The following is a 12,654-nucleotide window of genomic DNA, read 5'->3' on the forward strand; positions in this document are numbered from 1 at the left end:
TATTCGAAATGTTATGTTTACTCATAATTTGGAATATAAATAGGCATTTAATTCATCAAAGATAGTTATAAGAATTTTTTTTAAATTAATTTAAGGAGCGAGTTCTGAATAAAAAAATAAATTGTACATTTTAGAACAAAAATAAAGTTGTGAACTGATTTCTATAAATGAGGTTTGCTTCATTATTTATTAGAAATAATTATTTATTTAAATATTCAAGCAATAACCTGTACAAAAATTTTATTTCAATCAATAGGGATTTTTTTAAGGAAACTTACTCAATTTTAAGAAATGTTCTAAAATGTACTAAAACTAGGAGACGTTTTTTTAAACCAGTAGACGGGGAGGAACTAGCAAAATCCAGTAGTCTACAGGAAAATCCAGTAGAGTTGGCAGCTATGTGTATATAATAATATCCTACATGAGGAACCTAATCCTATAATCCTTTACTACTTGTGGTCACTTTCAAGAGAAATTACTGCTGATTGAAGTTAAATGTAAAATTCTGGCAGCAATATTTTTCACTGATGGCGTCATATTAAAACCTAACAGAGATCTATTCAGATAATTTATTACACTTCATTCATCTATCTAATTAACAAATTTAAAGAAGCATCAACATTAATCTGCGAATTCGTGAGAAGATCAGGCATAAAACGTGGAGGTCAACAAGATCATATAATGTAATACTCATAAATCACTTTTCTCAAAGACCGATTATTCAATACGAGAATGATTAATCTATATGTAACAGCGGTCAATGTGAATAGTCGGTTATTATTAATACTAACCAAATAAGCCGATTAAAGTGAATAATTTAAGAAAATTTATCACATTAACCGGTAATAACCAATGAAATTTGCTCAATGTCATTCTTTCGTGTTTTTATAGGGGATATTTCCTCATCGTGATCTGCCACGCCAACTACAATAGCCAAATTGATTTTTAACTGAAAAAGTAAAAATAAAAAAACATGTAGATGTTTTCCAGGGGTGGCTATAAGTTATACCCTTCGAGTTGTTCCCTTTCTGAGATGTTTTTTTAGTTTCTCACGGGACGCTGCCAGGAATTTCCCAAGACTTGGCAATTTATCTACCACAAATCACGGTACGGAAATCTCTCCTTTTTATTTTCCCCTTTGACCAAAAGAAGCGGTTATTATTAATTTTGACCGGTTAGTATAAATAATAAATGGATTTATCACTTTAACCGTAACACATATACAAAGGGGCATCCCCATGTCTCAATGCTACATAAACCGTTTAATCGCATTGACCAAACTTCATTAGTTATTATTAATAATAAACAGACCAGGTGCCCGAGTGGTTAGCGTGCCTGACTGCGGAGCCGATGGTTGCGGGTTCGAATCCCGCTCAGGGCATGGATGTTTCTTTCTCTCTCTCTCTCTCTGTGTTCTATGTCCTTTCTCCTTTGTGTGTGTGACCTGCCCTATAAAAGGGTTTGTGGTTGTGTGACGTGGGAGACGCCACAGGTGCCCACTGGGTAACGAGAAGAGAGTAGCAGTTCTGGCATATGAGGCCCGTGGGACGATACGTCCCAAGTGCCCACCATTAAAAAAAAATTAATAATAACCTATCTAAGCGAATAGTTTGTGATATTTCTCACTTTAATCAAAAGAAGCGTTTATTATTAATATTGACCGGTTAGTACTAATAATAACCGGATTCATCACTTTAACCGTAACATGTGTTACGGTGATCTGTGGCAGAATAATCGCCAAATCTTGGCAATTTCTGGGCATTGCCTGAAACAAAAAAACAAGAAAGGGACCAATTCGAAGGGTATAACTCGTAGCAACCACTGGGCAAACATCTACAAGTTTTGTTTTGTTATTTAAATTTCCAGTTTAAAATCAATTTGGCTCCTTATCGATTATAGTTGGCGCGGCAGATCACGATACGAAAATATCCCCAATAAAAACGCGAAAGAATGACATTGACCAAACTACTTCATTGGTTATTATTAAGGCCCGGATTTTGATGACATTTGCATTTTTTTGCATTTTTTTGGACATTTTTTGTCCTTTAGAGCATTTTTTGAGATTTATAGGGCATTTTCTTTAATTTTTGGGGCGTATTTTGCATTTTAAAGCATTTTTTAAATTCTTTTGTTAATTTTTTGTAATTTTTTATTATTGCACTGGCTTCCAAACAATGAAGAAAATCTCTAGGATATTAACAGGTGGAGCAACATCTTTTCAAATTGAAGAAGAATTGTCAGTAAGTGTGACCGTCCTTTTCAAGTACGCACCAATAACATCAGTAGACGTTGAAAGAAGCTTCTCCTGGTATAAAAATTTGTTTTCAGACAAGAGACGCTCGTTTACATTTCAAAATATTAAAAAAAAAAATTTAATAATCCACTGTAATTCTGATATTTAGTAATATTATGAGATGGAAGTTGTTATATTCATTTAAGTTTCCATACAAAATGAAAATGTTTTGGAGTCAATATATTTTTCTTTTTTTTTTGTTATTTTAGGAAATAAAACATATTTTTCAAACTTTATTAAACGTAGAACAAGTATTGCATTGCTTCATATTTTTTGAAACGACTCATAATAATTTTAAAGAGTAAAACATTGTTTTAGTTCAATATTTTTACTTCTAATTAAGTCATGTCATAAGGCATTTTTAGAGCAATTTTCGCATTTTAAGGGCATTTTTTGCACTTTTTAAGGGCATTAATTGAGATTTTTTAGGTCATCAAAATCCGGGCTCTAGTTATTATTAATAATAACCGACTACTCACAGTGACCGTTACATATATATATATATATATATAATATATATATATATATATATATATATATATATATATATATATATATATATATATATATATATATATATAACGTCGTTGCCGAGTGGAAGGATTAAAACAGGTCATAGGTCGGGAAGGAGGGTACAAAATTTATTTATTAATTATTAGACAACAGCAGTCATGAGAGTGAGTAAAAGTCCCCGTGAAAAGTTGCGCTCCTTGGTTATATGTTAGGGAAAATCTTGCAAAGTAAAATCCGTAAAATGTCTTAATTTAGGGACAGAGGGAACTCTTAGTAGTTGCTATTGGTTTATGAAATAGATCGAACGTTTCCCACACAAGAGCAAAGGGAAAAATGTCCTGCTCTTAATTAAATGCATACTTGAGCCAAAAATAGATTTAAGAACAGGATGTGGCTTTTAAAAGTGTGAGAAAGTATTTCAAATAGAATAATTAATTAGGAAGAAGTTTTATAGCAGAGAAACTAACGTAAAAAGATTAATTGAAGCTTTTTATGTTACATATATATATATATATATATATATATATATATATATATATATATATATATATATATATATATATATATATATATATATATATATATATATATATATATATATATATATATATATATATATATATATATATATATATACAGTGGAACCTGTCTAAATTGACCACCCTTGGGACCAAGTCAAATGGTCGCTATATAGAAGTGGTCACTTTATGAAGACTATTTAAAAAGGACTCTTTAAGTAAAACTTATAGAAAATGGTCACCTTACTCAGGTGATCACTTTTACAGGTTCCACTGTATATATATATATATATATATATATATATATATATATATATATATATATATATATATATATATATATATATATATATATATATATATATATATATATATATATATATATATATATTGTATGATACTCAAGTTATGGCCCGAGAGGTAGTAGTAGTAAACGATTTAATGGAGCATTGGGATGAGCTTATCTCACAAATAATTTTAAAACGTCAGTTGCCTACTATGCTGAAATATTCTGAACTCATATTTACGGTGGTTTGTGTGATTTAATGCCTGTCGGACAGATTTCAAATTATTACTAAAATTCAATATATTAAGATCCTTGTCAATACCACAAATATCTCTTGAAAATAGTTAAAATTGAAATCAAAGTGCTAATTTCAATACAGTTGTGCTGTGCACTCGGCTTACTTGCCATTAAACTTTACAATATAATTTTGATGGTACAAGATCATTTTGAATGTTACAGAATAAAGTTGGAAGATGACCCAGCTGGTAGCCAAAGGCGGCTATTTTAATTAATCTTTCTTAATCATGGGTCGGAAAAGGCGGCCTTTTTTGAAAAGGCCAGGCAGCCGACTTGTTTTTATTTTTAAAAAATCTGGTCTTCTTTTACTTTTTTTTTCTTATATTTTATTATTCAAAATTAACATACACGCATTTAAATTTATATTATTAATGATTATTCAGTAAAATAATAGGTAAAATATCTCATGATACTAGTTTTACTCTTTCTTAAGGGCGTTTATTCCATAAATAGATTAATGATGTAATCTGCTGATCCATATTTGCTTCAAAACCAGACATTTTTGTCTGAAATTGTTCTAAACCTATTACAAGCATGTTTTAATTCGTCCCAACTGTGCTTTAAATTAATTCAGAAAAAAAAAAATTTTTTTTTAATTGTACTAAATCTTTTATAAGTAAGAAATTTCCAATAAAACTGTACACGAGTTGTTCGAATTAATTATTATATTTCATTTAAAAATTGGACAGTTAGCACTTATAGCTCATATTGTATTTATTCTTACACTTACATGCCGCATTAAATAAGATGATTTCTAATCGAATTTTTAAGTTACAATAAATTAATAGCTGCTAACATGGATAGGGAAAAATCCAGTAGGTTATACGAAATAATGTAAATTTCGTGATAATTGCAACAAAATGTACTAAATATTTTACACATGGGGAATTTTAGGGATTTTTTATAGTCTTCATAATAAAAAAAACTGCAATATATTGCAGTTGTGATTAACATTAAATAATGTATGTATTATGGTTATTCTTAATTTTGAATACTAAGTATTTAATTCATCAAAGATAGTCAATTGATTTTTATAAATAAGGCTCGCTTCTTTAACACTTATTTAAATATTCAAGCAAGCAATAGTCTGCGCAAAAATTCTATTTCAATAGGGATTTCTTAAGGAAACTTACTCAATTTTAGGAAATTCATTGGTTCCTGCAAGGTAAAATACAAGCTAACTAAAAATAAAAAAATATCAGCAAGAATATGCAATGAATAGAACGAACTTTATACTAAAATAATCTAGATTATTCTGAATAAACGAAGGACACGAATTGGGTAGGGGGGAAAAATAATTTTTTCATCTTCTTTTAAGTGTAACTTACAAGGTGCAATTAAAACCCATCGAATTCGACCTTGATCTGTTTTCGTTCAGATAATAACAGCAAGAAATAAAATTGCTTCTAAGAATAAATAATTTTATCCAGGAGAGGGAAAAAAATCATTACATTTGCATTGACTTTTACAAAAGAGAAATATAAGTTAAAAAAATTACACACTACGGCAGTATAATAATTTTTATTGAGAAAACGGTTTAGTAAAATTTTTATTATATTATTTAAAATGCTCTTTTTTTTTATCGGTAAGCTTATTTGTCATATAATATGCTTGTAACAAATAATATGCTTTTTTTTTTGCAAGGATCATTTTTCTTAATTATTTCACCCTCTATATTAATAATGTGAATGGTTAAAAAGTTTATTTCGAAGTAGGGCCATTTTTTAAACACAAAAATTATTTGTGATTTATTTATCAGTAATTGAAAAGTTACTCCATTATTGCGTTGTTTGGTTACAAATATACGAAAATTAAGAATTACCTTTCGATTTTTATAATTTTGGCTACATTAGTGACTCTTTAAAAAAATAAAGAAATGAAGTTTGATAATTATTTTAAATTAAAAAATTCCCAGTTCTTAATTTATCAACTTATTTGAATAAGATAATTTGTATAGCATTACAACAAATCTTCAAATTGGATACTCAAACGTGCTTTATTTTTACTTTCTTCCCTTTGAAGAAACAAATTTTAAATTATTTAAAGTGAACTAACAGATTTAAAGTGAGAGTAGAATTACACGCCGAATACTAGAGGGTGAAAGAAAGCAAAGGAAGCCAAAAAAAATCACACGATGCAATACAGATGCTGAGTCATAGGAAACGCAAGATCAGTCAATTAAAATGTTGCTGCATCATTGAAGCCGCGAAATCCAGAGGTTTCTTCCAAATAAGGGATTACTTAATCCATTCATTGCCTTGTGGTAAGAGGATTTCTCTTCATCTCCACTCAATCAACACTTTCACCCACATATACCGGAAGTCTCAAGTACAGATGATCCAGTTTCCCACAGCTCATTCTGAGCAGACGAGAATAATAATCCATAAATGAAAGAAAGAGATTACTGATTTAGAGTTCAATTGATTAGAATCGATGAAATTTTAAAAATGCACCAATCAATTTTGATATGAATAAAAAAAAAAATTTAAAAATACATATGATTCGAAGCAGTTTATTCTATAGGAAGCTCAATATCTATTTCCCGTGAAAAAAAGCAGACGATCTTCAGCACTCTTTCAGAGTAAACAATACACAAAAAAGAATAATTCGAATTTACAAATGACAGAAAATCGATTAAGGATTCAATTAACAATTGGAACTAATAAAAAAAAAATTTATAATAATCCATCCTCAATATACAGAATACTAATAAAAAAAATTCAAACAAAATCAGACGCAATTTATTCTGCATGAAACTCAATCCCTTTCGAAAGTTCAAGAACAAACGATTCCTATTTCTACGATTCTAGCAAACTATAAACAAAAAAAATAACCTTAATCCACAAAGCGATTTAGAATATAAATAATAATTAAAATTGATAAAAAAAAAATTAAATAGTATCAATCAATCTTGACATACACATTAAAAAAAATACATAAGCAGATTATTTTGCACAAAGTTCTACCCACAAAAAGGCATTTTGAAAGAAAACAAGAATACCAAATAAACAATGAGAAACACTTGAAGGATAAATACATGAAGGAGGTATATAACAAAAGAAAATAAAATCGACATTAGAAGTCCTTCATACTTATACTCATATACCGTGTCCATTACTATAATATCGTTCATTCTACTTTGACGCAATCACTTGCCAGCCAGCGTTTGAATGAATGAAATAAAAATTATAAAAAACTTTTTTTTTTAATATAACAATTTCTTAAACGTTAAATCGGACTTTAAAATCATAATAATGACTCATTTAATTCTAAAATTATTTACGAAATCGTTTGCTGAAAATATGTCCTTCATTATAATTCTTGTTTTAAAATAGAGAATGTTAAGTAGTCAGGTGATTACAATGTTGAAAAAATATAGCAGGAATTCAGACAAACGCAGTTCATTTCTTAAGGATAACAATCTTGAATTCAACGCATAATTATTTTTAAAAAATGTAATTTTTTTATCAAAATAAAAAGTAGTTCTAAAAAATTAAAACGATTTTTAATCTGATAATCTGGTGTTTCACACACTTTCAATAAAGAGCACTTGCCCCCTTTTTTTTAGTAACAAAATGAATTAAAAATTATACTTTGTTTTAAAGCATCACTAGTTTCCTTTTTAATTAATTTTAATTTATTAGTCACAAAAATGATGCGCCACTATGAATTGGCGTTGGTTGGTTGGTTTTGTTACTATAACTGGCAACACCAGAGTAAAAAAAAAAATGTCTACTGTACACGGGATTTGAATTATTTCAATGAATTTTCTCACAGTTTAAAAAAGGTTCTGTTCCCACCTTGAGAAAATTTATGAGGCTGTCAATACTCTTATTTCTTTTAGAATGATTCTCAAATGCTCAGAAGTGCTAATATCTTGACGCGATGCCTTCAAAACTCAACAGATGTCGCGACGAAAGATTAAAGACCTACTACAGGATCTGAGTTTAGAGAAAAAACTGTACTGCAGAATATAAATTTAGAGAAAAAACTGAGGATAGAGAAAAAGTGAAGAAACTAAGTGTCAGATAATAGCGATAAAAAGTATCCCCGGAGAAGAAAAAAAATTAAACTGTCTCTAGTGAAGAGGAATAGTTTCTTATGTCTTTTTTTTCCCTACTTCCTTTCAAAAAGGTTTTTTTTCTTACTTTTCTAAAACTTATCTTTTATCAAGTAGCATTCTCTAAGTCTAAGATAAGAGATGCTTCAAACCCTAAATTTATCCGTTTTTGTTGACAAAAGAATAAAAAAGTAAATATCTATCTGAAGAAAGTGCCGCGCCTATCTTGTAGTAAAACAGTATGGTTTAAAAATAAAGGTTGAAAACTTTTTCTAAAGCAAAGGGGAAAGCAAGTCACAGATCAGAAATTACAAACCCGATTATTAAACAGATGAATTGTAAAATATATTTTCAGTTTTTTAATAATATAGCTCATTTAGCATTTATGAACTATGCTTATCATAATAAGCTGCATAAAGCAGTACTACTGTAGGATTACAATAAAAGTATAATAAAAGAACTTAACCTTTAGAACTCTAAAATAAAAGAACACTAAAGCCTTTAATTTAAAAAAAATAAAATAAAGAATTATAACAGAGAATAACAATACATTGAAAAGGGATAATTAATACTGTTAAATAAGAGATAAATAAACAATTTATGTAATTATTTATTTATCTATCCTTTATTAACATAATTAATGTTTGGAAATTTTAAGCTTATTAAAATCATAGATATCAGGATCTTCTCTGTTTATTAATGATCATATCAGAGAATTTTTCTATCCAAAGAAAATGCCCAAAATTGAAAGACGAAATTAATTTTTTTTTATGACATATAGAGGCTCGAAATTAAAAATGATCTGTTGGTCAAGGACTACAAGAAAATCAGTGATCCCCCAGACCAGCAATCGAAGTAAAGGGGTGGTTATTTCTCCTTTTTACTTTCATTTTTGTGTTTTGGTCTGCTTTATTGTCAAAAATAGAATATTTCATCCTTATCTTGGACATTACACACTCTATGTATAGTAATTATTTTTTTAAAAATTCACCCATAAACTAAAATTCTTTTTTATTTTGTTAACTAACGTTTAAAAACTACTAGAGACATGTAAACAGACCAATAACAATATGCATGAATTACTAATGCTAATAACTTTTTAGTCATTGGTTCACAGAGCAGTGACAGAGTTTTATCAATTTCTACCCCGTGATAAAATAACTAAGAACTATGTTCAACACAAAGAATTAAAATGAAAGCCGACTATATGAAGGATGGGAATAAATGCCGAGAGCTAAGACAACCTTAAAATCTAGAGTGCTGCACAAAAAATAGCACACCCATTAGATAATAATTTTCTGAAATATTTTAGAGAAATTTACATTTCTCTTGATACAGTTAGCATCAACAGGAAAAGTATCAGAACCCAGAGAAAAATTTCTGAAAGAATTCTAATGGATGGAGAACCATATAAAGTAAGTACAGGTAGCTTAGAGCCACCTGCACTTAGCTGAAGATTAAAATCTTAAGTTCAGGGTTACTACTTTCCAAATTATTTTTATGTGTGTCATCCTTATTAAACTTGTAACGTTTACAATATAACAAATTCTTTCCATGTAACTACAAATAAATTCGGATAAGGACAAACTTGAAATCAATTGATTAAAAATCAACTTGGACAACTTCACAACTATATTATAAAGCTATCCAAAAAATGATAAATGACAAAATTTTTGCAAGAATGTAACCAATTAAGGGATAACACTCAAAACAAGGCAATTCTTACGCTTTATTTATGTCAAGATATTAATTTTCTGAAATTAATTTAAGGTTATGGCCTTCGAGAATTTATAAATTACAGAAAACTCTCATGAATGATAAAATTACACATGAACTAAACACAAATCACAGTAATAAAATCTAGAAAATCAAGCTCTTTCAAATGTCGGGATAAGTGGAGAGATATAATATTAGAATCCTTCGGTTTTTAGAATCTTGTAATTGCTTACATTCAGTTTCCCACCGATTAACAAATTTGGTCCTTAAATATATAGGTGTCTCTTTAAAGTAAAGTAATCTTGGATTGTACAGAGGGTGAAAGTGAGTGCTATACTCAATGTACAATACCTCGCATTAACATAATCAACATTCAGTTTTCCACCCATAGACAGATTTAGTCCTGAAGTATATTATGAAAGCATTAAAAGGAGTCTCGCTTAATCTTGGATTGTACAAGGGGTCAAAATGGGTGCTATACTCAATATCAGTGCCGGATTACCCAATAAACCAGACTAGGCCACGGCCTGGGGCCCCCATTGATTAGGGGCCCCCATAAAATGGATATTTTGAAATTAAATTTAAAAAAATTAAGAAAAACAATGATTTTTTTTACAAACAAATCAATTTTAAATATATATATTAATGAAATACGATAATTTGTTTTACATAATTTCAATCGTATTGACATATTACTCAATTTATTTATTTTATTAAATTTAATTTATTATTATTTATTTTAATTTCAAATATACTTCCTTAAATGAAAAGATATGTAAATACTTTCATATTTATATGAAATATATGAGAAACAATGAGAAATATATGAAAATATATGAGAAAAAAAATTTAATCTAAGGGCCCCAAAAATTTGAATGGTCTTGGGCCCCGTGTACGCTTAATCCGACACTGCTCAATATACAATACCTGGGCATTAACATAATGGACATTCAGTTTTCCACCCATAGACAGATTTAGTTCTGAAATATATTATGAAAACTTTAAAAGAAGTCTCTCTATAGTTGAGTAATCTTGGATTGTAGAGATGGTCAAACTGAGTTACTATACTCAATATACAATACCTGGCATTAACAAAATGAAAATAAAATAGTGTACTAAATGACAATGGTTGACAAAAGGTATTCTGTTGCGAAATGTTCTAGGGATTTCAGGAGTTATAACATTTTTTACTTACTAGTAATGATTTGTGAAACCTGAAATTATTTTTTGATCTAATCAATAATCCATTATTTTATTTATTATCTAGGTTTTTTTATCATCATTTTAGGTTTAGAGGGAAAAAAAGAGAGCAATATTAAAATTAATTAATAAAATTTAAAAAAAGATAAGCATTTATAAAAAAATAAAAAAAATCGCTTCAGTATATCCTACTGAGCTTTTTAATTCAAAATAAAATAACAGAAAATTGCTAACAAGCAGCTTTAAAGCCAGCACTGCCTAGCTAAAAAAGGCATGATCAAGATCTATCCCCTAGAACTCTAAAGATAAATTCTAATACATGAGAATCTAATCATCAGATATTCAGATGCTCTATGTTTTTTAAAATTATTTAAATTTTTAGAAACATTTAGGTTGAACCAGGTTTGATACATTTTACAGATAACTTTACAAATAAAAGAGTTGACACCCTATAAGAGTTGAGACACCCTATATCATGGCACAACTTGTTACGAAATTTTAGCTGAAAAATATTTATTGAGCATTGACATAGACGAAGAATAAAATTTAAAAATATGTGTTCTTATTTTTTGCCAAATATAAACGGCAGAAATAATAAATATTCACCATTGAAAAAGTACAGAATACCTTCATATTTATGATTGCTAAAACAGTCTAATATAAATTAAGTATTTTAATAATACTGCTTGTTAGAATGAAAATATGTGTAGTCATCATAAAAATAATACATTTCATATTAGAGCCAAAAAAAATTTTAAATCTAGTACACTTGTTCCTAATTTTAAAGTACATAAGCAAATCTTATCTTAAATTCTCTTAAGCAATATTTGCATTACTAAAATTTATTGAAATAAATTACAATCACTAAAAAGAATTTCAAGCAAGTTTGCGATCGGATATTGGGGAAGGAGAAATTAATTATCACGTATAGAATTCATCATCAAATTTAATATTCCCGCTACGTCAACGGCGCAAACGCAAGACAATTTTTTCAGAAATCAACAAGTGGGACACTTTAAAACAAATTGTAAAAACTATAATATTTGATAAAACAATCTAATATAATTAAGTTGGTATATAAAATTGATGGAAGTGATTTGATTCAAAGAAGCCCTACAGGGATAAGGCGTTAAAATAATATAACTTACCGGTCGAAAATAATATCAAATGTAGTCACTCTAAATGGATAAACCAAAAATAAGCACAATAATACTCCAAAAGTAAAATCCAGATAAGTGTAAATAAAATCCCACAGAATAAACAGCAAAGTAAACAAATGGGAAAAAAATCCGTCCACAGAAAAAGCGTCTGCTTCTATTTCACTGTTGTTGCCGCGTTGGTAGATGAAAATCAACGATATTTTAATGAATGTGCCGCGAGGGAAAGTTGACCGTCGCGCCACGTGTGGAGTATGTCAAAAATGTTTGTGATTGAATGTAAGTGTGCTAGCACCATCTATCAGTGAAATTAGCAACTAAAGCGAAATTTCACAAACGATTTCTAAATTTGGGAGAACCTTTTCGGACCTGTCAAATTGTTAGGGTCAGGGCTTTTTTAGAAAAGTCAATTTTTTTTTTAAATAGAATGAAACTGGACTAAACATTTTATCATAGTCAACCGTATAATTACATCGAGATTTAGATTTCGCCCACTAAATTTAATAATACACTAAACACCGTAAAACTCTACAATAGCTCTCTCTGTTGAATCATCAACTGTTATAATTAGAGGGCTTTAAGTGATGCGGAAATATTTTCGAATTTAGACGAAA

The 12,654-nt window shown here is 28.8% G+C and overlaps 1 protein-coding gene across 2 annotated transcripts in view; it reads right to left on the minus strand.

Moving 5' to 3' along the window:
- The window catches only part of kst (spectrin beta chain, non-erythrocytic 5 kst), a 194,958-nt gene extending 182,703 nt beyond the window's left edge, over positions 1–12,255 (minus strand). For both annotated transcript variants that reach the window (XM_087161839.1, XM_071181673.2), the window contains exon 1: positions 12,032–12,255. The gene's annotated coding sequence lies outside the window, so the exon portion shown is untranslated. The remainder of the gene's footprint in view (positions 1–12,031) is intronic.
- Between the last annotated feature and the right edge of the window lie 399 nt (positions 12,256–12,654).

Source organism: Parasteatoda tepidariorum, chromosome 4 (genome assembly GCF_982258835.1).
Source record: "Parasteatoda tepidariorum strain Cologne lab strain chromosome 4, Ptep-v5.0, whole genome shotgun sequence".
Lineage (NCBI taxonomy): Eukaryota > Metazoa > Arthropoda > Arachnida > Araneae > Theridiidae > Parasteatoda > Parasteatoda tepidariorum.